A 24438-nucleotide genomic window follows, 5' to 3' on the forward strand; every position below is an offset into this window, starting at 1 on the left:
AATCGTCCAACGGTCATGATTTTTCTTGGGTTTTTTTCCAATGGGTGCCCAGGTTCAGGAGGTGGTAAACATCGAAGCCCTGTTCGTCAGGAAAAGCCCGGAGCCCCGATGTCTGTGGTGCTGTAAATGCGCTGCCAATGGCCGCTGAGGAGCAGCAGGAGCTTGACTGGCTGGCACTTTCGGTGTGGGAGCAATCGTCAGACGTTCGTGATTTTTCGGGTTTTTTTGGAGTGGGCGTCCAGGTGCAGCTGGTGGTAAACGTCGAAGCCCTGTTCGTCAGGGAAAGCCCGGAGCCCCGATGTCTGTGGTGCTGTAGATGCGCTGCCAACGACCGGGGAGGAGCAGCAGGAGCTTGACTGTCTTGCACTTTCGGAGTGGGAGCAATCGTCCGACGTTCGTGATTTTTCGGTTTTTTTGGAGTGGGCGCCCAGGTCCAGCTGGTGGTAAACGTCGAAGCCCTGTTCGTCATGGAAAGCCCGGAGCCCCGACGTCTGTGGTGCTGTAGATGCGCTGCCAATGGCCGGGGAGGAGCAGGAAGAGCTTGACTGGCTGGCACTTTTTGTGTGGGAGCAATCGTCCGACGTTCAAGATTTTTCTATTTGTTTTTTAGTGGGCGACCAGGTGCAGCTGGTGGTAAACGTCGAAGCCCTGTTCGTCAGGGAAAGCCCGGAGCCCCGATGTCTGTGGTGCTGTAGATGCGCTGCCAATGGCCGGGGAGGAGCAGCAGGAGCTTGACTGGCTGGCACTTTCGGTGTGGGAGCAATCGTCCAACGTTCGTGATTTTTCTTGGGTTTTTTTCCAATGGGCGCCCAGGTGCAGGTGGTGGTAAACGTCGAAGCCCTGTTCGTCAGGGAAAGCCCGGAGCCCCGATGTCTGTGGTGCTGTAGATGCGCTGCCAATGGCGGGTGATGAGCAGCAAGAGCTTGACTGGCTGGCACTTTTTGTGTGGGAGCAATCGTCCGACGTTCGTGATTTTTCGGGTTTTTTTTAAAGTGGGCGACCAGGTGCAGCTGGTGGTAAACGTCGAAGCCCTGTTCGTCAGGGAAAGCCCGGAGCCCCGATGTCTGTGGTGCTGTAGATGCGCTGCCAATGGCCGGGGAGGAGCAGCAAGAGCTTCACTGGCTGGCACTTTTTGTGTGGGAGCAATCGTCCGATGTTCGTGATTTTTCGGGGTTTTTTTGGAGTGGGCGCCCAGGTGCAGCTGGTGGTAAACGTCGAAGCCCTGTTCGTCAGGGAAAGCCCGGAGCCCCGATGTCTGTGGTGCTGTAGATGCGCTGCCAATGGCCGCTGAAGAGCAGCAGGAGCTTGACTGGCTGGCACTTTCGGTGTGGGAGCAATCGTCCAACGTTCGTGATTTTTCTTGTGTTTGTTTCCAATGGGCGCCCAGGTGCAGGTGGTGGTAAACGTCGAAGCCCTGTTCATCAGGGAAAGCCCGGAGCCCCGATGTCTGTGGTGCTGTAGATGCGCTGCCAATGGCCGGGGAGGAGCAGCAAGAGCTTGACTGGCTGGCACTTTCGGTGTGGGAGGAATCATCCGATCTTCGTGATTTTTCGGGGTTTTTTTGGAGTGGGCGACCAGGTGCAGCTGGTGGTAAACGTCGAAGCCCTGTTCGTCAGGGAAAGCCCGGAGCCCCGATGTCTGTGGTGCTGTAGATGCGCTGCCAATGGCCGGTGGTGAGCAGCAAGAGCTTGAGTTGCTGGCACTTTCGGTGTGGGAGCAATCGTCCGACGTTCGTGATTTTTCTTGGGTTTTTTTCCAATGGGCGCCCAGGTGCAGGTGGTGGTAAACGTCGAAGCCCTGTTCGTCAGGGAAAGCCCGGAGCCCCGATGTCTGTGGTGCTGTAGATGCGCTGCCAATGGCCGGGGAGGAGCAGCAGGAGCTTGACTGGCTGGCACTTCTTGTGTGGGAGCAATCGACCGACGTTCTTGATTTTTCAGGTTTTTTTCGAGTGGGCCCCCCAGGTGCAGCTGGTGGTAAACGTCGAAGCCCTGTTTGTCAGGGAAAGCCCGGAGTCCCAGTGTCTGTGGTGCTGTAGATGCGCTGCCAATGGCCGGTGAGGAGCAGCAAGAGCTTGAGTTGCTGGTACTTTCGGTGTGGGAGCAATCGTCCAAAGTTCGTTATTTTTCTTGGGTTTATTTCCAATGGGCGCCCAGGTGCAGGTGGTGGTAAACGTCGAAGCCCTGTTCGTCAGGGAAAGCCCGGAGCCCCGATGTCTGTGGTCCTGTAAATGCGCTGCCAACGGCCGGAAAGGAGCAGCAGGAGCTTGAGTTGCTGGCACTTTCGGTGTGGGAGCAATCGTCCAACGTTCGTGATTCTTGGGTTTTTTTGGAGTGGGCTCCCAGGTCCAGCTGGTGGTAAACGTCGAAGCCCTGTTCGTCAGGGAAGGCCCGGAGCCCCGATGTCTGTGGTGCTGTAGATGCGCTGCCAATGGCCGGTGAGGAGCAGCAAGAGCTTGACTGGCTGGCACTTTTGGTGTGGGAGCTATCGTCCGACGTTCGTGATTTTTCGGGTTTTTCTGGAGTGGGCGACCAGGTGCAGCTGGTGGTAAACGTCGAAGCCCTGTTCGTCAGGGAAAGCCCGGAGCCCCGATGTCTGTGGTGCTGTAGATGCGCTGCCAAAGGCCGGTGAGGAGCAGCAAGAGCTTGAGTTGCTGGCACTTTCGGTGTGGGAGCAATCGTCCAACGTTCGTGATTTTTTGGGTTTTTTTTTTAGTGGGCGCCCGGGCGCAGCTGGTGGTAAACGTCGAAGCCCTGTTCGACAGGTAAAGCCCGGAGCCCCGATGTCTGTGGTGCTGTAGATGCGCTGCCAATGGCCGTTGAGGAGCAGCAGGAGCTTGACTGGCTGGCACTTTTTGTGTGGAAGCAATCGTCCGACGTTCGTGATTTTTCGGGTTTTTTTGGAGTGGGCGACCAGGTGCAGATGGTGGTAAATATCGAAGCCCTGTTTGTCAGGGAAAGCCCGGAGCCCCGATGTCTGTGGTGCTGTAGATGCACTGCCAATGGCCGGTGAGGAGCAGCAAGAGCTTGACTGGCTGGCACTTTCGGTGTGGGAGCAATCGTCCAACGTTCGTGATTTTTCTTGGGTTTTTTTCCAATGGGCGCCCAGGTGCAGGTGGTGGTAAACGTCGAAGCCCTGTTCGTCAGGGAAAGCCCGGAGCCCCGATGTCTGTGGTGCTGTAGATGCGCTGCCAATGGCCGGTGAGGAGCAGCAAGAGCTTGACTGGCTGGCACTTTTTGTGTGGGAGCAATCATCCGACGTTCGTGATTTTTCGGGTTTTTTTTAAAGTGGGCGACCAGGTGCAGCTGGTGGTAAACGTCGAAGCCCTGTTCGTCAGGGAAAGCCCGGAGTCCCAGTGTCTGTGGTGCTGTAGATGCGCTGCCAATGGCCGGTGAGGAGCAGCAGGAGCTTGAGCTGCTGGCACTTTCGGTGTGGGAGCAATCGTCCAACGTTCGTGATTTTTCTTGGGTTTTTTTCCAATGGGCGCCCAGGTGCAGCTGGTGGTAAACGTCGAAGCCCTGTTCGTCAGGGAAAGCCCGGAGCCCCGATGTCTGTGGTGCTGTAGATGCGCTGCCAATGGCTGGTGAGGAGCATCAGGAGCTTGACTGGCTGGCACTTTCGGTGTGGGAGCAATCGTCCAACGGTCATGATTTTTCTTGGGTTTTTTTCCAATGGGTGCCCAGGTTCAGGAGGTGGTAAACATCGAAGCCCTGTTCGTCAGGAAAAGCCCGGAGCCCCGATGTCTGTGGTGCTGTAAATGCGCTGCCAATGGCCGCTGAGGAGCAGCAGGAGCTTGACTGGCTGGCACTTTCGGTGTGGGAGCAATCGTCAGACGTTCGTGATTTTTCGGGTTTTTTTGGAGTGGGCGTCCAGGTGCAGCTGGTGGTAAACGTCGAAGCCCTGTTCGTCAGGGAAAGCCCGGAGCCCCGATGTCTGTGGTGCTGTAGATGCGCTGCCAACGACCGGGGAGGAGCAGCAGGAGCTTGACTGTCTTGCACTTTCGGAGTGGGAGCAATCGTCCGACGTTCGTGATTTTTCGGTTTTTTTGGAGTGGGCGCCCAGGTCCAGCTGGTGGTAAACGTCGAAGCCCTGTTCGTCATGGGAAGCCCGGAGCCCGGACGTCTGTGGTGCTGTAGATGCGCTGCCAATGGCCGGGGAGGAGCAGGAAGAGCTTGACTGGCTGGCACTTTTTGTGTGGGAGCAATCGTCCGACGTTCATGATTTTTCTATTTGTTTTTTAGTGGGCGACCAGGTGCAGCTGGTGGTAAACGTCGAAGCCCTGTTCGTCAGGGAAAGCCCGGAGCCCCGATGTCTGTGGTGCTGTAGATGCGCTGCCAATGGCCGGGGAGGAGCAGCAGGAGCTTGACTGGCTGGCACTTTCGGTGTGGGAGCAATCGTCCAACGTTCGTGATTTTTCTTGGGTTTTTTTCCAATGGGCGCCCAGGTGCAGGTGGTGGTAAACGTCGAAGCCCTGTTCGTCAGGGAAAGCCCGGAGCCCCGATGTCTGTGGTGCTGTAGATGCGCTGCCAATGGCCGGTGATGAGCAGCAAGAGCTTGACTGGCTGGCACTTTTTGTGTGGGAGCAATCGTCCGACGTTCGTGATTTTTCGGGTTTTTTTTAAAGTGGGCGACCAGGTGCAGCTGGTGGTAAACGTCGAAGCCCTGTTCGTCAGGGAAAGCCCGGAGCCCCGATGTCTGTGGTGCTGTAGATGCGCTGCCAATGGCCGGGGAGGAGCAGCAAGAGCTTCACTGGCTGGCACTTTTTGTGTGGGAGCAATCGTCCGATCTTCGTGATTTTTCGGGGTTTTTTTGGAGTGGGCGCCCAGGTGCAGCTGGTGGTAAACGTCGAAGCCCTGTTCGTCAGGGAAAGCGTGGAGCCCCGATGTCTGTGGTGCTGTAAATGCGCTGCCAATGGCCGCTGAGGAGCAGCAGGAGCTTGACTGGCTGGCACTTTTTGTGTGGGAGCAATCGTCAGACGTTCGTGATTTTTCGGGTTTTTTTGGAGTGGGCGTCCAGGTGCAGCTGGTGGTAAAGGTCGAAGCCCTGTTCGTCATGGAAAGCCCAGAGCCCCGACGTCTGTGGTGCTGTAGATGCGCTGCCAATGGCCGGGGAGGAGCAGCAAGAGCTTGACTGGCTGGCACTTTCGGTGTGGGTGCAATCGTCCGATGTTCGTGATTTTTCGGGGTTTTTTTGGAGTGGGCGCCCAGGTGCAGCTGGTGGTAAACGTCGAAGCCCTGTTCGTCAGGGAAAGCCCGGAGCCCCGATGTCTGTGGTGCTGTAGATGCGCTGCCAATGGCCGCTGAAGAGCAGCAGGAGCTTGACTGGCTGGCACTTTCGGTGTGGGAGCAATCGTCCAACGTTCATGATTTTTCTTGGGTTTTTTTCCAATGGGTGCCCAGGTGCAGGTGGTGGTAAACATCGAAGCCCTGTTCGTCAGGGAAAGCCCGGAGCCCCGATGTCTGTGGTGCTGTAGATGGGCTGCCAATGGCCGGTGATGAGCAGCAAGAGCTTGACTGGCTGGCACTTTCGGTGTGGGAGCAATCGTCCGACGTTCATGATTTTTCGATTTGTTTTTTAGTGGGCGCCCAGGTGCAGGTGGTGGTAAACGTCGAAGCCCTGTTCGTCAGGGAAAGCCCGGAGCCCCGATGTCTGTGGTGCTGTAGATGCGCTGCCAATGGCCGGGGAGGAGCAGCAAGAGCTTGACTGGCTGGCCCTTTTTGTGTGGGAGCAATCGTCCAACGTTCGTGATTTTTCGGGTTTTTTTTAAAGTGGGCGACCAGGTGCAGCTGGTGGTAAACGTCGAAGCCCTGTTCGTCAGGGAAAGCCCGGAGTCCCAGTGTCTGTGGTGCTGTAGATGTGCTGCCAATGGCCAGGGAGGAGCAGCAAGAGCTTGAGTTGCTGGCACTTTCGGTGTGGGAGCAATCGTCCAACGTTCGTGATTTTTCTTGGGTTTTTTTCCAATGGGCGCCCAGGTGCAGGTGGTGGTAAACGTCGAAGCCCTGTTCATCAGGGAAAGCCCGGAGCCCCGATGTCTGTGGTGCTGTAGATGCGCTGCCAATGGCCGGGGAGGAGCAGCAAGAGCTTGACTGGCTGGCACTTTCGGTGTGGGAGCAATCGTCCGATGTTCGTGATTTTTCGGGGTTTTTTTGGGAGGTGGCGCCCAGGTGCAGCTGGTGGTAAACTTCGAAGCCCTGTTCGTCAGGGAAAGCCCGGAGCCCCGATGTCTGTGGTGCTGTAGATGCGCTGCCAATGGCCGGGGAGGAGCAGCAGGAGCTTGACTGGCTGGCACTTTTTGTGTGGGAGCAATCGTCCGACGTTCGTGATTTTTCGGGTTTTTTTTAAAGTGGGCGACCAGGTGCAGCTGGTGGTAAACGTCGAAGCCCTGTTCGTCAGGGAAAGCCCGGAGTCCCAGTGTCTGTGGTGCTGTAGATGCGCTGCCAATGGCCGGTGGTGAGCAGCAAGAGCTTGAGTTGCTGGCACTTTCGGTGTGGGAGCAATCGTCCAACGTTCGTGATTTTTTGGGTTTTTTTTTAGTGGGCGCCCAGGCGCAGCTGGTGGTAAACGTCGAAGCCCTGTTCGACAGGGAAAGCCCGGAGCCCCGATGTCTGTGGTGCTATAGATGCACTGCCAATGGCCGGTGAGGAGCAGCAAGAGCTTGACTGGCTGGCACGTTCGGTGTGGGTGCAATCGTCCAACGTTCATGATTTTTCGGGGTTTTTTTCAGTGGGCCCCCCAGGTGCAGCTGGTGGTAAACGTCGAAGCCCTGTTCGTCAGGGAAAGCCCGGAGCCCCGATGTCTGTGGTGCTGTAGATGCGCTGCCAATGGCCGGGGAGGAGCAGCAGGAGCTTGACTGGCTGGCACTTTTTGTGTGGGAGCAATCGTCCGACGTTCGTGATTTTTCGGGTTTTTTTTAAAGTGGGCGACCAGGTGCAGCTGGTGGTAAACGTCGAAGCCCTGTTCGTCAGGGAAAGCCCGGAGTCCCAGTGTCTGTGGTGCTGTAGATGCGCTGCCAATGGCCGGTGGTGAGCAGCAAGAGCTTGAGTTGCTGGCACTTTCGGTGTGGGAGCAATCGTCCAACGTTCGTCATTTTTTGGGTTTTTTTTTAGTGGGCGCCCAGGCGCAGCTGGTGGTAAACGTCGAAGCCCTGTTCGACAGGGAAAGCCCGGAGCCCCGATGTCTGTGGTGCTATAGATGCACTGCCAATGGCCGGTGAGGAGCAGCAAGAGCTTGACTGGCTGGCACGTTCGGTGTGGGTGCAATCGTCCAACGTTCATGATTTTTCGGGGTTTTTTTCAGTGGGCCCACCAGGTGCAGCTGGTGGTAAACGTCGAAGCCCTGTTCGTCAGGGAAAGCCCGGAGCCCCGATGTCTGTGGTGCTGTAGATGCGCTGCCAACGACCGGGGAGGAGCAGCAGGAGCTTGACTGGCTTGCACTTTCGGAGTGGGAGCAATCGTCCGACGTTAGTGATTTTTCAGTTTTTTTGGAGTTGGCGCCCAGGTCCAGCTGGTGGTAAACGTCGAAGCCCTGTTCGTCATGGAAAGACCGGAGCCCCGACATCTGTGGTGCTGTAGATGCGCTGCCAATGGCCGGGGAGGAGCAGCAAGAGCTTGAGTTGCTGGCACTTTCGGTGTGGGAGCAATCGTCCAACGTTCGTGATTTTTTGGGTTTTTTTTTAGTGGGCGCCCAGGCGCAGCTGGTGGTAAACGTCGAAGCCATGTTCGACAGGGAAAGCCCGGAGCGCCGATGTCTGTGGTGCTGTAGATGCACTGCCAATGGCCGGTGAGGAGCAGCAGGATCTTGACTGGCTGGCACTTTTTGTGTGGGAGCAATCGTCCGACGTTCGTGATTTTTTGGGGGTTTTTTGGAGTGAGCGCCCAGGTGCAGCTGGTGGTAAAGGTCGAAGCCCTGTTCGTCAGGGAAAGCCCGGAGCCCCGATGTCTGTGGTGCTGTAGATGCGCTGCCAATGGCCGGGGAGGAGCAGCAGGAGCTTGACTGGCTGGCACTTTCGGTGTGGGAGCAATCGTCCGATGTTCGTGATTTTTCGGGGTTTTTTTGGAGTGGGCGCCCAGGTGCAGCTGGTGGTAAACGTCGAAGCCCTGTTCGTCAGGGAAAGCCCGGAGCCCCGATGTCTGTGGTGCTGTAGATGCGCTGCCAATGGCCGGGGAGGAGCAGCAGGCGCTTGACTGGCTGGCACTTTTGGTGTGGGAGCAATCGACCGACGTTCTTGATTTTTCGGGTTTATTCGAGTGGGCCCCCCAGGTGCAGGTGGTGGTAAAGGTCGAAGCCCTGTTCGTCAGGGAAAGCCCGGAGCCCCGATGTCTGTGGTGCTGTAGATGCGCTGCCAATGGCCGGGGAGCAGCAGCAGGAGCTTGACTGTCTGGCACTTTCGGTGTGGGAGCAATCGTCCAACGTTCATGATTTTTCTTGGGTTTTTTTCCAATGGGTGCCGAGGTGCAGGAGGTGGTAAACATCGAAGCCCTGTTCGTCAGGGAAAGCCCGGAGCCCCGATGTCTGTGGTGCTGTAGATGGGCTGCCAATGGCCGGTGATGAGCAGCAAGAGCTTGACTGGCTGGCACTTTCGGTGTGGGAGCAATCGTCCGATCTTCGTGATTTTTCGGGGTTTTTTTGGAGTGGGCGCCCAGGTGCAGCTGGTGGTAAACGTCGAAGCCCTGTTCGTCAGGGAAAGCCCGGAGCCCCGATGTCTGTGGTGCTGTAAATGCGCTGCCAATGGCCGGGGAGGAGCAGCAGGAGCTTGACTGGCTGGCACTTTTTGTGTGGGAGCAATCGTCAGACGTTTGTGATTTTTCGGGTTTTTTTGGAGTGGGCGTCCAGGTGCAGCTGGTGGTAAACGTCGAAGCCCTGTTCGTCAGGGAAAGCCCGGAGCCCCGATGTCTGTGGTGCTGTAGATGCGCTGCCAACGACCGGGGAGGAGCAGCAGGAGCTTGACTGGCTTGCACTTTCGGAGTGGGAGCAATCGTCCGACGTTCGTGAGTTTTCGGTTTTTTTGGAGTGGGCGCCCAGGTCCAGCTGGTGGTAAACGTCGAAGCCCTGTTCGTCATGGAAAGCCCGGAGCCCCGATGTCTGTGGTGCTGTAGATGCGCTGCCAATGGCCGGTGAGGAGCAGCAAGAGCTTGAGTTGCTGGCACTTTCGGTGTGGGAGCAATCGTCCGACATTCGTGATTTTTTGGGTTTTTTTTTAGTGTGCGACCAGGTGCAGCTGGTGGTAAACGTCGAAGCCCTGTTCGTCAGGGAAAGCCCGGAGCCCCGATGTCTGTGGTGCTGTAGATGCGGTGCCAATGGCCGGTGAGGAGCAGCAAGAGCTTGACTGGCTGGCACTTTCGGTGTGGGAGCAATCGTCCGACATTCGTGATTTTTCGGAGTTTTTTTGGAGTGGGCGCCCAGGTGCAGCTGGTGGTAAATGTCGAAGACCTGTTCGTCAGGGAAAGCCAGGAGCCCCGATGTCTGTGGTGCTGTAGATGCGCTGCCAATGATCGGTGATGAGCAGCAAGAGCTTGACTGGCTGGCACTTTTGGTGTGGGATCAATCGTCCGACCTTCATGATTTTTCAGGGTATGTTTCAGTGGGCCCCGCAGGTGCAGCTGGTGGTAAACGTCGAAGCCCTGTTCGTCAGGGAAAGCCCGGAGCCCCGATGTCTGTGGTGCTGTAGATGCGCTGCCAATGGCCAGGGAGGAGCAGCAAGAGCTTGACTGGCTGGCACTTTTGGTGTGGGAGCAATCGTCCGACGTTCATGATTTTTCGGGGTTTTCTTTAGTGGGCGCCCAGGTGCAGCTGGTGGTAAACGTCGAAGCCCTGTTCGTCAGGGAAAGCCCGGAGCCCCGATGTCTGTGGTGCTGTTGATGCGCTGCCAATGGCCAGTGAGGAGCAGCAGGAGCTTGACTGGCTAGCATTTTCGGTGTGGGAGCAATCGTCCAACGTTCGTGATTTTTCTGGTTTTTTTGGAGTGGGCGCCCAGGTGCAGGTGGTGGTAAACGTCGAAGCCCTGTTCGTCAGGGAAAGCCCAGAGCCCCGATGTCTGTGGTGCTGTAGATGCGCTGCCAATGGCCAGTGAGGAGCAGCAAGAGCTTGAGTTGCTGGCATTTTCGGTGTGGGAGCAATCGTCCAACGTTCGTGATTTTTCTTGGGTTTTTTCCAATGGGTGTCCAGGTGCAGATGGTGGTAAACGTCGAAGCCCTGTTCGTCAGGGAAAGCCCCAAGCCCCGATGTCTGTGGGGCTGTAGATGCGCTGCCAATGGCCGGTGAGGAGCAGCAAGAGATTGACTGGCTGGCACTTTTGGTGTGGGAGCAATCGTCCGATGTTCGTGGTTTTTCGGGGTTTTTTTTGGAGTGGGCGACCAGGCGCAGCTGGTGGTAAACGTCGAAGCCCTGTTCGTCAGGGAAAGCCCGGAGCCCCGATGTCTGTGGTGCTGTACATGCGCTGCCCATGGCCGCTGAGGAGCAGCAAGAGCTTGACTGCCTGGCACTTTCGGAGTGGGAGCAATCGTCCGACGTTCATGATTTTTCGGGTTTTTTTGGAGTGGGTGCCCAGGTGCAGCTGGTGGTAAACGTCGAAGCCCGATTCGTCAGGGAAAGCCCGGAGCCCCAATGTCTGTGGTGCTGTAGATGCACTGCCAATGGCCGGGGAGCAGCAGCAAGAGTTTGACTGGCTGGCACTTTCAGTGTGGGAGCAATCGTCCGACGTTCGTGATTTTTCTTGGGTTTTTTTCAGTGGGCCCCCCAGGTGCAGCTGGTGGTAAACGTCGAAGCCGTGTTCGTCAGGGAAAGCCCGGAGCCCCGATGTCTGTGGTGCTGTAGATGCGCTGCCAATGGCCAGTGAGGAGCAGCAGGAGCTTGACTGGCTAGCATTTTCGGTGTGGGAGCAATCGTCCGACGTTCGTGATTTTTCTGGTTTTTTTGGAGTGGGCGCCCAGGTGCAGGTGGTGGTAAACGTCGAAGCCCTGTTCGTCAGGGAAAGCCCGGAGCCCCGATGTCTGTGGTGCTGTAGATGCACTGCCAATGGCCAGTGAAGAGCAGCAAGAGCTTGACTGGCTGGCATTTTCGGTGTGGGAGCAATCGTCCAACGTTCGTGATTTTTCTTGGGTTTTTTCCAATGGGTGTCCAGGTGCAGATGGTGGTAAACGTCGAAGCCCTGTTCGTCAGGGAAAGCCCGGAGCCCCGACGTCTGTGGTGCTGTAGATGCGCTGCCAATGGCCCGTGAGGAGCAGCAAGAGATTGACTGGCTGGCACTTTCGGTGTGGGAGCAATCGTCCGATGTTCGTGGTTTTTCGGGGTTTTTTTGGAGTGGGCGACCAGGTGCAGCTGGTGGTAAACGTCGAAGCCCTGTTCGTCAGGGAAAGCCCGGAGCCCCGATGTCTGTGGTGCTGTAGATGCGCTGCCAATGGCCGGGGAGCAGGAGCAAGAGCTTGACTGGCTGGCACTTTCGGTGTGGGAGCAATCGTCCGACATTCGTGATTTTTCGGGGTTTTTTTGGAGTGGGCGCCCAGGTGCAGCTGGTGGTAAACGTCGAAGTCCTGTTCGTCAGGGAAAGCCCGGAGCCCCAGTGTCTGTGGTGCTGTAGATGCGCTGCCAGTGGCCGGTGATGAGGAGGAAGAGCTTGAGTTGCTGGCACTTTAGGTGTGGGAGCAATCGTCCGACGTTCGTGATTTTTCGGGTTTTTTTGGAGTGGGCGACCCGGTGCAGATGGTGGTAAACGTCGAAGCCCTGTTCGTCAGGGAAAGCCCGGAGCCCCGATGTCTGTGGTGCTGTAGATGCGCTGCCAATGGCCGGTGAGGAGCAGCAAGAGCTTGAGTGGCTGGCACTTTCGGTGTGGGAGCAATCGTCCGACGTTCGTGATTTTTCGGGTTTTTTTGGAGTGTGCGACCAGGTGCAGCTGGTGGTAAACGTCGAAGCCCTGTTCGTCAGGGAAAGCCCGAAGCCCCGATGTCTGTGGTGCTGTAGATGCGCTGCCAATGGCCGGAGATGAGCAGCAAGAGCTTGACTGGCTGGCACTTTTGGTGTGGGAGCTATCGTCCGACCTTCATGATTTTTCAGGGTATTTTTCAGTGGGCCCCCCAGGTGCAGCTGGTGGTAAACGTCGAAGCCCTGTTCCTCAGGGAAAGCCCGGAGCCCCGATGTCTGTGGTGCTGTAGATTCGCTGCCAATGGCCAGGGAGGAGCAGCAAGAGCTTGACTGGCTGGCACTTTTGGTGTGGGAGCAATCGTCCGACGTTCATGATTTTTCGGGGTTTTCTTTAGTGGGCGCCCAGGCGCAGCTGGTGGTAAACGTCAAAGCCCTGTTCGTCAGGGAAAGCCCGGAGCCCCGATGTCTGTGGTGCTGTTGATGCGCTGCCCATGGCCGCTGAGGAGCAGCAAGAGCTTGACTGGCTGGCACTTTCGGAGTGGGAGCAATCGTCCGACGTTCGTGATTTTTCGGGTTTTTTTGGAGTGGGTGCCCAGGTGCAGCTGGTGGTAAACGTCGAAGCCCGATTTGTCAGGGAAATCCCGGAGCCCCGATGTCTGTGGTGCTGTAGATGCGCTGCCAATGGCCGGTGAGGAGCAGCAAGAGCTTGACTGGCTGGCACTTTCAGTGTGGGAGCAATCGTCCGACATTCGTGATTTTTCGGGTTTTTTTGGAGTGGGCGACCAGGTGCAGCTGGTGGTAAACGTCGAAGCCCTGTTTGTCAGGGAAAGCCCGGAGCCCCGATGTCTGTGGTGCTGTAGATGCACTGCCAATGGCCGGGGAGCAGCAGCAAGAGCTTGACTGGCTGGCACTTACGGTGTGGGAGCAATCGTCAGATCTTCGTGATTTTTCGGGGTGTTTTTGGAGTGGGCGCCCAGGTGCAGCTGGTGGTAAACGTCGAAGCCCTGTTCGTCAGGGAAAGCCCGGAGCCCCGATGTCTGTGGTGCTGTAGATGCGCTGCCAATGGCCGGGGAGGAGCAGCAAGTGCTTGACTGGCTGGCACTTTCAGTGTGGGAGCAATCGTCCGACGTTCGTGATTTTTCTTGGGTTTTTTTCAGTGGGCCCCCCAGGTGCAGCTGGTGGTAAACATCGAAGCCCTGTTCGTCAGGGAAAGCCCGGAGCCCCGATGTCTGTGGTGCTGTTGATGCGCTGCCAATGGCCAGTGAGGAGCAGCAGGAGCTTGACTGGCTAGCATTTTCGGTGTGGGAGCAATCGTCCAACGTTCGTGATTTTTCTGGTTTTTTTGGAGTGGGCGCCCAGGTGCAGGTGGTGGTAAACGTCGAAGCCCTGTTCGTCAGGGAAAGCCCAGAGCCCCGATGTCTGTGGTGCTGTAGATGCGCTGCCAATGGCCAGTGAGGAGCAGCAAGAGCTTGAGTTGCTGGCATTTTCGGTGTGGGAGCAATCGTCCAACGTTCGTGATTTTTCTTGGGTTTTTTCCAATGGGTGTCCAGGTGCAGATGGTGGTAAACGTCGAAGCCCTGTTCGTCAGGGAAAGCCCCAAGCCCCGATGTCTGTGGGGCTGTAGATGCGCTGCCAATGGCCGGTGAGGAGCAGCAAGAGATTGACTGGCTGGCACTTTCGGTGTGGGAGCAATCGTCCGATGTTCGTGGTTTTTCGGGGTTTTTTTGGAGTGGGCGACCAGGTGCAGCTGGTGGTAAACGTCGAAGCCCTGTTCGTCAGGGAAAGCCCGGAGCCCCGATGTCTGTGGTGCTGTAGATGCGCTGCCAATGGCCGCTGAGGAGCAGCAGGAGCTTGACTGGCTGACACTTTTTGTGTGGGAGCAATCGTCAGACGTTCGTGATTTTTCGGGTTTTTTTGGAGTGGGTGCCCAGGTGCAGCTGGTGGTAAACGTCAAAGCCCTGTTCGTCAGGGAAAGCCCGGAGTTCCGATGTCTGTGGTGCTGTAGATGCGCTGCCAATGGCCGGGGAGCAGCAGCAAGAGCTTGGCTGGCTGGCACTTTCGCTGTGGGAGCAATCGTCCGACGTTCATGATTTTTCGGGGTTTTTTTTAGTGGGCGCCCAGGCGCAGCTGGTGGTAAACGTCGAAGCCCTGTTCGTCAGGGAAAGCCCGGAGCCCCGATGTCTGTGGTGCTGTACATGCGCTGCCCATGGCCGCTGAGGAGCAGCAAGAGCTTGACTGCCTGGCACTTTCGGAGTGGGAGCAATCGTCCGACGTTCATGATTTTTCGGGTTTTTTTGGAGTGGGTGCCCAGGTGCAGCTGGTGGTAAACGTCGAAGCCCGATTCGTCAGGGAAAGCCCGGAGCCCCAATGTCTGTGGTGCTGTAGATGCACTGCCAATGGCCGGGGAGCAGCAGCAAGAGCTTGACTGGCTGGCACTTTCGGTGTGGGAGCAATCATCCGATCTTCGTGATTTTTCGGGGTGTTTTTGGAGTGGGCGCCCAGGTGCAGCTGGTGGTAAACGTCGAAGCCCTGTTCGTCAGGGAAAGCCCGGAGCCCCGATGTCTGTGGTGCTGTAGATGCGCTGCCAATGGCCGCGGAGGAGCAGCAAGTGCTTGACTGGCTGGCACTTTCAGTGTGGGAGCAATCGTCCGACGTTCGTGATTTTTCTTGGGTTTTTTTCAGTGGGCCCCCCAGGTGCAGCTGGTGGTAAACGTCGAAGCCCTGTTCGTCAGGGAAAGCCCGGAGCCCCGATGTCTGTGGTGCTGTAGATGCGCTGCCAATGGCCAGTGAGGAGCAGCAGGAGCTTGACTGGCTAGCATTTTCGGTGTGGGAGCAATCGTCCGACGTTCGTGATTTTTCTGGTTTTTTTGGAGTGGGCGCCCAGGTGCAGGTGGTGGTAAACGTCGAAGCCCTGTTCGTCAGGGAAAGCCCGGAGCCCCGATGTCTGTGGTGCTGTAGATGCACTGCCAATGGCCAGTGAAGAGCAGCAAGAGCTTGACTGGCTGGCATTTTCGGTGTGGGAGCAATCGTCCAACGTTCGTGATTTTTCTTGGGTTTTTTCCAATGGGTGTCCAGGTGCAGATGGTGGTAAACGTCGAAGCCCTGTTCGTCAGGGAAAGCCCGGAGCCCCGACGTCTGTGGTGCTGTAGATGCGCTGCCAATGGCCCGTGAGGAGCAGCAAGAGATTGACTGGCTGGCACTTTCGGTGTGGGAGCAATCGTCCGATGTTCGTGGTTTTTCGGGGTTTTTTTGGAGTGGGCGACCAGGTGCAGCTGGTGGTAAACGTCGAAGCCCTGTTCGTCAGGGAAAGCCCGGAGCCCCGATGTCTGTGGTGCTGTAGATGCGCTGCCAATGGCCGGGGAGCAGGAGCAAGAGCTTGACTGGCTGGCACTTTCGGTGTGGGAGCAATCGTCCGACATTCGTGATTTTTCGGGGTTTTTTTGGAGTGGGCGCCCAGGTGCAGCTGGTGGTAAACGTCGAAGTCCTGTTCGTCAGGGAAAGCCCGGAGCCCCAGTGTCTGTGGTGCTGTAGATGCGCTGCCAGTGGCCGGTGATGAGGAGGAAGAGCTTGAGTTGCTGGCACTTTAGGTGTGGGAGCAATCGTCCGACGTTCGTGATTTTTCGGGTTTTTTTGGAGTGGGCGACCCGGTGCAGATGGTGGTAAACGTCGAAGCCCTGTTCGTCAGGGAAAGCCCGGAGCCCCGATGTCTGTGGTGCTGTAGATGCGCTGCCAATGGCCGGTGAGGAGCAGCAAGAGCTTGAGTGGCTGGCACTTTCGGTGTGGGAGCAATCGTCCGACGTTCGTGATTTTTCGGGTTTTTTTGGAGTGTGCGACCAGGTGCAGCTGGTGGTAAACGTCGAAGCCCTGTTCGTCAGGGAAAGCCCGAAGCCCCGATGTCTGTGGTGCTGTAGATGCGCTGCCAATGGCCGGAGATGAGCAGCAAGAGCTTGACTGGCTGGCACTTTTGGTGTGGGAGCTATCGTCCGACCTTCATGATTTTTCAGGGTATTTTTCAGTGGGCCCCCCAGGTGCAGCTGGTGGTAAACGTCGAAGCCCTGTTCCTCAGGGAAAGCCCGGAGCCCCTATGTCTGTGGTGCTGTAGATGCGCTGCCAATGGCCGGTGAGGAGCAGCAAGAGCTTGACTGGCTGGCACTTTCGGTTTGGGAGCAATCGTCCGACGTTCGTGATTTTTCGGGGTTTTTTTGGAGTGGGCGCCCAGGTCCAGCTGGTGGTAAAAGTCGAAGCCCTGTTCGTCAGGGAAAGCCCGGAGCCCTGATGTCTGTGGTGCTGTCGATGTGCTGCCAATGGCCGGTGATGAGCAGCAAGAGCTTGATTGGCTGGCACTTTCGGTGTGGGAGCAATCGTCCAACGTTCGTGATTTTTCTTCGTTTTTTTTGCAATGGGCGCCCATCTCCAGGTGATGGTAAACGTCGAAGCCCTGTTCGTCAGGGAAAGCCCGGAGCCCCAATGTCTGTGTTGCTGTAGATGCGCTGCCAATGGCCGGTGAGGAGCAGCAAGAGCTTGACTGGCTGGCACTTTCGGTGTTGGAGCAATCGTCCGACGTTCGTGATTTTTCGGGTTTTTTTGGAGTGGGCTACCCGGTGCAGCTGGTGGTAAACGTCAAAGCCCTGTTCGTCAGGGAAAGCCCGGAGCCCCGATGTCTGTGGTGCTGTAGATGCGCTGCCAATGGCCGGAGATGAGCAGCAAGAGCTTGAGTGGCTGGCACTTTCGGTGTGGGAGCAATCGTCCAACGTTCGTGATTTTTCAGTTTTTTTTTCAGTGGGCGCCCAGGTGCAGCTGGTGGTAAACGTCGAAGCCCTGTTCGTCAGGGAAAGCCCGGAACCCCAGTGTCTGTGGTGCTGTAGATGCGCTGCCAATGGCCGGTGAGGAGCAGGAAGAGATTGAGTTGCTGGCACTTTCGGTGTCGGAGCAATCGTCCAACGTTCGTGATTTTTCTTGGGTTTTTTTCCAATGGGCGCCCAGGTGCAGCTGGTGGTAAACGTCGAAGCCCTGTTCGTCAGGGAAAGCCCGGAGCCCCGATGTCTGTGGTGCTGTAGATGCGCTGCCAATGGCCGGGGAGGAGCAGCAAGAGTTTGACTGGCTGGCACTTTCGTTGTGGGAGTAATCGTCCGACGTTCATGATTTTTCGGGGTTTTTTTCAGTGGGCCCCCCAGGTGCAGGTGCTGGTAAAAGTCGAAGCCCTGTTCGTCAGGGAAAGCCCGGAGCCCCGATGTCTGTGGTGCTGTAGATGCGCTGCCAATGGCCGGTGAGGAGCAGGAAGAGCTTGACTGGCTGGCACTTTCGGTGTGGGAGCAATCGTGCGACATTCGTGATTTTTCGGGGTTTTTTTGGAGTGGGCGCCCAGGTGCAGCTGGTGGTAAACGTCGAAGTCCTGTTCGTCAGGGAAAGCCCGGAGCCCCGATGTCTGTGGTGCTGTAGATGCGCTGCCAGTGGCCGGTGATGAGGAGCAAGAGCTTGAGTTGCTGGCACTTTCGGTGTGGGAGCAATCGTCCGATGTTCGTGATTTTTCGGGTTTTTTTGGAGTGGGTGCCCAGGTGCAGCTGGTGGTAAAGGTCGAAGTCCTGTTCGTCAGGGAAAGCCCGGAGCCCCGATGTCTGTGGTGCTGTAGATGGGCTGCCAATGGCCGGTGAGGAGCAGCAAGAGCTTGACTGGCTGGCACTTTCGGTGTGGGAGCAATCGTCCAACGTTCGTGATTTTTCTTGGGTTTTTTTCCAATGGGTGACCAGGTGCAGCTGGCGGTAAACGTCGAAGCCCTGTTCGTCAGGGAAAGCCCGGAGCCCCGATGTCTGTGGTGCTGTAGATGCGCTGCCAATGGCCGGTGAGGAGCAGCAAGAGCTTGACTGGCTGGCACTTTTGGTGTGGGAGCAATCGTCCAACGTTCGTGATTTTTGAGGTTTTTTTTCAGTGGGCGCCCAGGTGCAGCTGGTGGTAAACGTCGAAGCCCTGTTCGTCAGGGAAAGCCCGGAGCCCCGATGTCTGTGGTGCTGTAGATGCGCTGCCAATGGCCGGTGAGGAGCAGGAAGAGCTTGAGTTGCTGGCATTTTCGGTGTGGGAGCAATCGTCCAACATTCGTGATTTTTCTTGGGTTTTTTTCCAATGGGTGTCCAGGTGCAGCTGGTGGTAAACGTCGAAGCCCTGTTCGTCAGGGAAAGCCTGGAGCCCCGATGTCTGTGGTGCTGTAGATGCGCTGCCAATGGCCGCTGAGGAGCAGCAAGAGCTTGAGTGGCTGGCACTTTCGGTGTGGGAGCAATCGTCCGACATTCGTGATTTTTTGGGTTTTTTTTCAGTGGGCCCCCCAGGTGCAGCTGGTGGTAAACGTCGAAGCCCTGTTCGTCAGGGAAAGCCCGGAGCCCCGATGTCTGTGGTGCTGTAGATGCGCTGCCAATGGCCGGGGAGGAGCAGCAAGAGTTTGACTGGCTGGCACTTTCGGTGTGGGAGCAATCGTCCGACGTTCATGATTTTTCGGGGTTTTTTTCAGTGGGCCCCCCAGGTGCAGGTGGTGGTAAAAGTCGAAGCCCTGTTCGTCAGGGAAAGCCCGGAGCCCCGATGTCTGTGGTGCTGTAGATGCGCTGCCAATGGCCGGTGAGGAGCAGGAAGAGCTTGACTGGCTGGCACTTTCGGTGTGGGAGCAATCGTGCGACATTCGTGATTTTTCGGGGTTTTTTTGGAGTGGGCGCCCAGGTGCAGCTGGTGGTAAACGTCGAAGTCCTGTTCGTCAGGGAAAGCCCGGAGCCCCAGTGTCTGTGGTGCTGTAGATGCGCTGCCAGTGGCCGGTGATGAGGAGCAAGAGCTTGAGTTGCTGGCACTTTCGGTGTGGGAGCAATCGTCCGACGTTCGTGATTTTTCGGGTTTTTTTGGAGTGGGTGCCCAGGTGCAGCTGGTGGTAAAGGTCGAAGTCCTGTTCGTCAGGGAAAGCCCGGAGCCCCGATGTCTGTGGTGCTGTAGATGGGCTGCCAATGGCCGGTGAGGAGCAGCAAGAGCTTGACTGGCTGGCATTTTCGGTGTGGGAGCAATCGTCCAACGTTCGTGATTTTTCTTGGGTTTTTTTCCAATGGGTGACCAGGTGCAGCTGGCGGTAAACGTCGAAGCCCTGTTCGTCAGGGAAAGCCCGGACCCCCGATGTCTGTGGTGCTGTAGATGCGCTGCCAATGGCCGGTGAGGAGCAGCAAGAGCTTGACTGGCTGGCACTTTTGGTGTGGGAGCAATCGTCCAACGTTCGTGATTTTTGAGGTTTTTTTTCAGTGGGCGCCCAGGTGCAGCTGGTGGTAAACGTCGAAGCCCTGTTCGTCAGGGAAAGCCCGGAGCCCCGATGTCTGTGGTGCTGTAGATGCGCTGCCAATGGCCGGTGAGGAGCAGGAAGAGCTTGAGTTGCTGGCATTTTCGGTGTGGGAGCAATCGTCCAACATTCGTGATTTTTCTTGGGTTTTTTTCCAATGGGTGTCCAGGTGCAGCTGGTGGTAAACGTCGAAGCCCTGTTCGTCAGGGAAAGCCTGGAGCCCCGATGTCTGTGGTGCTGTAGATGCGCTGCCAATGGCCGCTGAGGAGCAGCAAGAGCTTGAGTGGCTGGCACTTTCGGTGTGGGAGCAATCGTCTGACATTCGTGATTTTTTGGGTTTTTTTTCAGTGGGCCCCCCAGGTGCAGCTGGTGGTAAACGTCGAAGCCCTGTTCGTCAGGGAAAGCCCGGAGCCCCGATGTCTGTGGTGCTGTAGATGCGCTGCCAATGGCCGGGGAGGAGCAGCAAGAGTTTGACTGGCTGGCACTTTCGGTGTGGGAGTAATCGTCCGACGTTCATGATTTTTCGGGGTTTTTTTCAGTGGGCCCCCCAGGTGCAGGTGGTGGTAAAAGTCGAAGCCCTGTTCGTCAGGGAAAGCCCGGAGCCCCGATGTCTGTGGTGCTGTAGATGCGCTGCCAATGGCCGGTGAGGAGCAGGAAGAGCTTGACTGGCTGGCACTTTCGGTGTGGGAGCAATCGTGCGACATTCGTGATTTTTCGGGGTTTTTTTGGAGTGGGCGCCCAGGTGCAGCTGGTGGTAAACGTCGAAGTCCTGTTCGTCAGGGAAAGCCCGGAGCCCCAGTGTCTGTGGTGCTGTAGATGCGCTGCCAGTGGCCGGTGATGAGGAGCAAGAGCTTGAGTTGCTGGCACTTTCGGTGTGGGAGCAATCGTCCGACGTTCGTGATTTTTCGGGTTTTTTTGGAGTGGGTGCCCAGGTGCAGCTGGTGGTAAAGGTCGAAGTCCTGTTCGTCAGGGAAAGCCCGGAGCCCCGATGTCTGTGGTGCTGTAGATGGGCTGCCAATGGCCGGTGAGGAGCAGCAAGAGCTTGACTGGCTGGCATTTTCGGTGTGGGAGCAATCGTCCAACGTTCGTGATTTTTCTTGGGTTTTTTTCCAATGGGTGACCAGGTGCAGCTGGCGGTAAACGTCGAAGCCCTGTTCGTCAGGGAAAGCCCGGACCCCCGATGTCTGTGGTGCTGTAGATGCGCTGCCAATGGCCGGTGAGGAGCAGCAAGAGCTTGACTGGCTGGCACTTTTGGTGTGGGAGCAATCGTCCAACGTTCGTGATTTTTGAGGTTTTTTTTCAGTGGGCGCCCAGGTGCAGCTGGTGGTAAACGTCGAAGCCCTGTTCGTCAGGGAAAGCCCGGAGCCCCGATGTCTGTGGTGCTGTAGATGCGCTGACAATGGCTGGGGAAGAGCAGCAGGAGCTTGACTGGCTGGCACTTTCGGTGTGGGAGCAATCGTCCAACGTTCATGATTTTTCGGGTTTTTTTGGAGTGTGCGACCAGGTGCAGGTGGTGGTAAATGTCGAAGCCCTGTTCGTCAGGGAAAGCCCGGAGCCCCGATGTCTGTGGTGCTGTAGATGCGCTGCCAATGGCCGGTGAGGAGCAGGAAGAGCTTGAGTTGCTGGCATTTTCGGTGTGGGAGCAATCGTCCGACGTTCATGATTTTTCTTGGGTTTTTTTCCAATGGGTGTCCAGGTGCAGCTGGTGGTAAAAGTCGAAGCCCTGTTCGTCAGGGAAAGCCCGGAGCCCCTATGTCTGTGGTGCTGTAGATGCGCTGCCAATGGCCGCTGAGGAGCAGCAAGAGCTTGAGTGGCTGGCACTTTCGGTGTGGGAGCAATCGTCCGACATTCGTGATTTTTTGGGTTTTTTTTCAGTGGGCCCCCCAGGTGCAGCTGGTGGTAAAAGTCGAAGCCCTGTTCGTCAGGGAAAGCCCGGAGCCCCGATGTCTGTGGTGCTGTAGATGCGCTGCCAATGGCCGGTGAGGAGCAGCAAGAGCTTGACTGGCTGGCACTTTTGGTGTGGGAGCAATCGTCCAACGTTCGTGATTGTTCAGGTTTTTTTTCAGTGGGCGCCCAGGTGCAGCTGGTGGTAAACGTCGAAGCCCTGTTCGTCAGGGAAAGCCCGGAGCCCCGATGTCTGTGGTGCTGTAGATGCGCTGACAATGGCCGGGGAAGAGCAGCAGGAGCTTGACTGGCTGGCACTTTCGGTGTGGGAGCAATCGTCCGACGTTCGTGATTTTTCGGGTTTTTTTGGCGTGGGCGACCAGGTGCAGATGGTGGTAAACGTCGAAGCCCTGTTCGTCAGGGAAAGCCCGGAGCCCCGATGTCTGTGGTGCTGTAGATGCGCTGCCAATGGCCGCTGAGGAGCAGCAGGAGCTTGACTGGCTGGCACTTTTTGTGTGGGAGCAATCGTCCGACGTTCATGATTTTTCCGGGTTTTTTTCAGTGGGCCCCCCAGGTGCAGCTGGTGGTAAACGTCAAAGCCCTGTTCGTCAGGGAAAGCCCGGAGCCCCGATGTCTGTGGCGCTGTAGATGGGCTGCCAATGGCTGGTGATGAGCAGCAAGAGCTTGAGTTGCTGGCATTTTCGGTGTGGGAGCAATCGTCCGACGTTCGTGATTTTTCGGAGTTTTTTTGGAATGGGCGCCCAGGTGCAGCTGGTGGTAAATGTCGAAGACCTGTTCGTCAGGGAAAGCCCGGAGCCCCGATGTCTGTGGTGCTGTAGATGCGCTGCCAATGATCGGTGAGGAGCAGCAAGAGCTTGACTGGCTGGCACTTTTGGTGTGGGAGCTATCGTCCGACCTTCATGATTTTTCAGGGTATTTTTCAGTGGGCCCCCCAGGTGCAGCTGGTGGTAAACGTCGAAGCCCTGTTCGTCGGGGAAAGCCCGGAGCCCCTATGTCTGTGGTGCTGTAGATGCGCTGCCAATGGCCGGTGAGGAGCAGCAAGAGCTTGACTGGCTGGCACTTTCGGTTTGGGAGCAATCGTCCAACGTTCGCGATTTTTCGGGGTTTTTTTGGAGTGGGCGCCCAGGTCCAGCTGGTGGTAAAAGTCGAAGCCCTGTTCGTCATGGAAAGCCCGGAGCCCTGATGTCTGTGGTGCTGTAGATGGGCTGCCAATGGCCGGTGATGAGCAGCAAGAGCTTGATTGGCTGGCACTTTCGGTGTGGGAGCAATCGTCCAACGTTCGTGATTTTTCTTCGGTTTTTTTGCAATGGGCGCCCAGCTGCAGGTGGTGGTAAACGTCGAAGCCCTGTTCGTCAGGGAAAGCCCGGAGCCCCGATGTCTGTGGTGCTGTAGATGTGCTGCCAATGGCCAGTGAGGAGCAGCAAGAGCTTGAGTGGCTGGCACTTTCGGTGTGGGAGCAATCGTCCGACGTTCGTGATTTTTCGGGTTTTTTTGGAGTGTGCGACCAGGTGCAGCTGGTGGTAAACGTCGAAGCCCTGTTCGTCAGGGAAAGCCCGGAGCCCCGATGTCTGTGGTGCTGTAGATGCGCTGCCAATGGCCGGTGAGGAGCAGCAAGAGCTTGACTGGCTGGCACTTTCGGTGTGGGAGCAATCGTCCGACGTTCGTGATTTTTCGGGTTTTTTTGGCGTGGGCGACCAGGTGCAGCTGGTGGTAAACGTCGAAGTCCTGTTCGTCAGGGAAAGCCCGGAGCCCCGATGTCTGTGGTGCTGTAGATGCGCTGCCAATGGCCGGGGAGGAGCAGCAAGAGTTTGACTGGCTGGCACTTTCGGTGTGGGAGTAATCGTCCGACGTTCATGATTTTTCGGGGTTTTTTTCAGTGGGCCCCCCAGGTGCAGGTGGTGGTAAAAGTCGAAGCCCTGTTCGTCAGGGAAAGCCCGGAGCCCCGATGTCTGTGGTGCTGTAGATGCGCTGCCAATGGCCGCTGAGGAGCAGGAAGAGCTTGACTGGCTGGCACTTTCGGTGTGGGAGCAATCGTGCGACATTCGTGATTTTTCGGGGTTTTTTTGGAGTGGGCGCCCAGGTGCAGCTGGTGGTAAACGTCGAAGTCCTGTTCATCAGGGAAAGCCCGGAGCCCCAGTGTCTGTGGTGCTGTAGATGCGCTGCCAGTGGCCGGTGATGAGGAGCAAGAGCTTGAGTTGCTGGCACTTTCGGTGTGGGAGCAATCGTCCGACGTTCGTGATTTTTCGGGTTTTTTTGGAGTGGGTGCCCAGGTGCAGCTGGTGGTAAAGGTCGAAGTCCTGTTCGTCAGGGAAAGCCCGGAGCCCCGATGTCTGTGGTGCTGTAGATGGGCTGCCAATGGCCGGTGAGGAGCAGCAAGAGCTTGACTGGCTGGCATTTTCGGTGTGGGAGCAATCGTCCAACGTTCGTGATTTTTCTTGGGTTTTTTTCCAATGGGTGACCAGGTGCAGCTGGCGGTAAACGTCGAAGCCCTGTTCGTCAGGGAAAGCCCGGACCCCCGATGTCTGTGGTGCTGTAGATGCGCTGCCAATGGCCGGTGAGGAGCAGCAAGAGCTTGACTGTCTGGCACTTTTGGTGTGGGAGCAATCGTCCAACGTTCGTGATTTTTGAGGTTTTTTTTCAGTGGGCGCCCAGGTGCAGCTGGTGGTAAACGTCGAAGCCCTGTTCGTCAGGGAAAGCCCGGAGCCCCGATGTCTGTGGTGCTGTAGATGCGCTGACAATGGCTGGGGAAGAGCAGCAAGAGCTTGACTGGCTGGCACTTTTGGTGTGGGAGCAATCGTCCAACGTTCGTGATTGTTCAGGTTTTTTTTCAGTGGGCGCCCAGGTGCAGCTGGTGGTAAACGTCGAAGCCCTGTTCGTCAGGGAAAGCCCGGAGCCCCAATGTCTGTGGTGCTGTAGATGCGCTGACAATGGCCGGGGAAGAGCAGCAGGAGCTTGACTGGCTGGCACTTTCGGTGTGGGAGCAATCGTCCGACGTTCGTGATTTTTCGGGTTTTTTTGGCGTGGGCGACCAGGTGCAGCTGGTGGTAAACGTCGAAGCCCTGTTCGTCAGGGAAAGCCCGGAGCCCCGATGTCTGTGGTGCTGTAGATGCGCTGCCAATGGCCGCTGAGGAGCAGCAGGAGCTTGACTGGCTGGCACTTTTTGTGTGGGAGCAATCGTCCGACGTTCATGATTTTTCCGGGTTTTTTTCAGTGGGCCCCCCAGGTGCAGCTGGTGGTAAACGTCAAAGCCCTGTTCGTCAGGGAAAGCCCGGAGCCCCGATGTCTGTGGCGCTGTAGATGGGCTGCCAATGGCTGGTGATGAGCAGCAAGAGCTTGAGTTGCTGGCATTTTCGGTGTGGGAGCAATCGTCCGACGTTCGTGAT

This window comes from Chlamydotis macqueenii, chromosome W, assembly GCF_036417535.1.
Source record: "Chlamydotis macqueenii isolate bChlMac1 chromosome W, bChlMac1.mat, whole genome shotgun sequence".
Lineage (NCBI taxonomy): Eukaryota > Metazoa > Chordata > Aves > Otidiformes > Otididae > Chlamydotis > Chlamydotis macqueenii.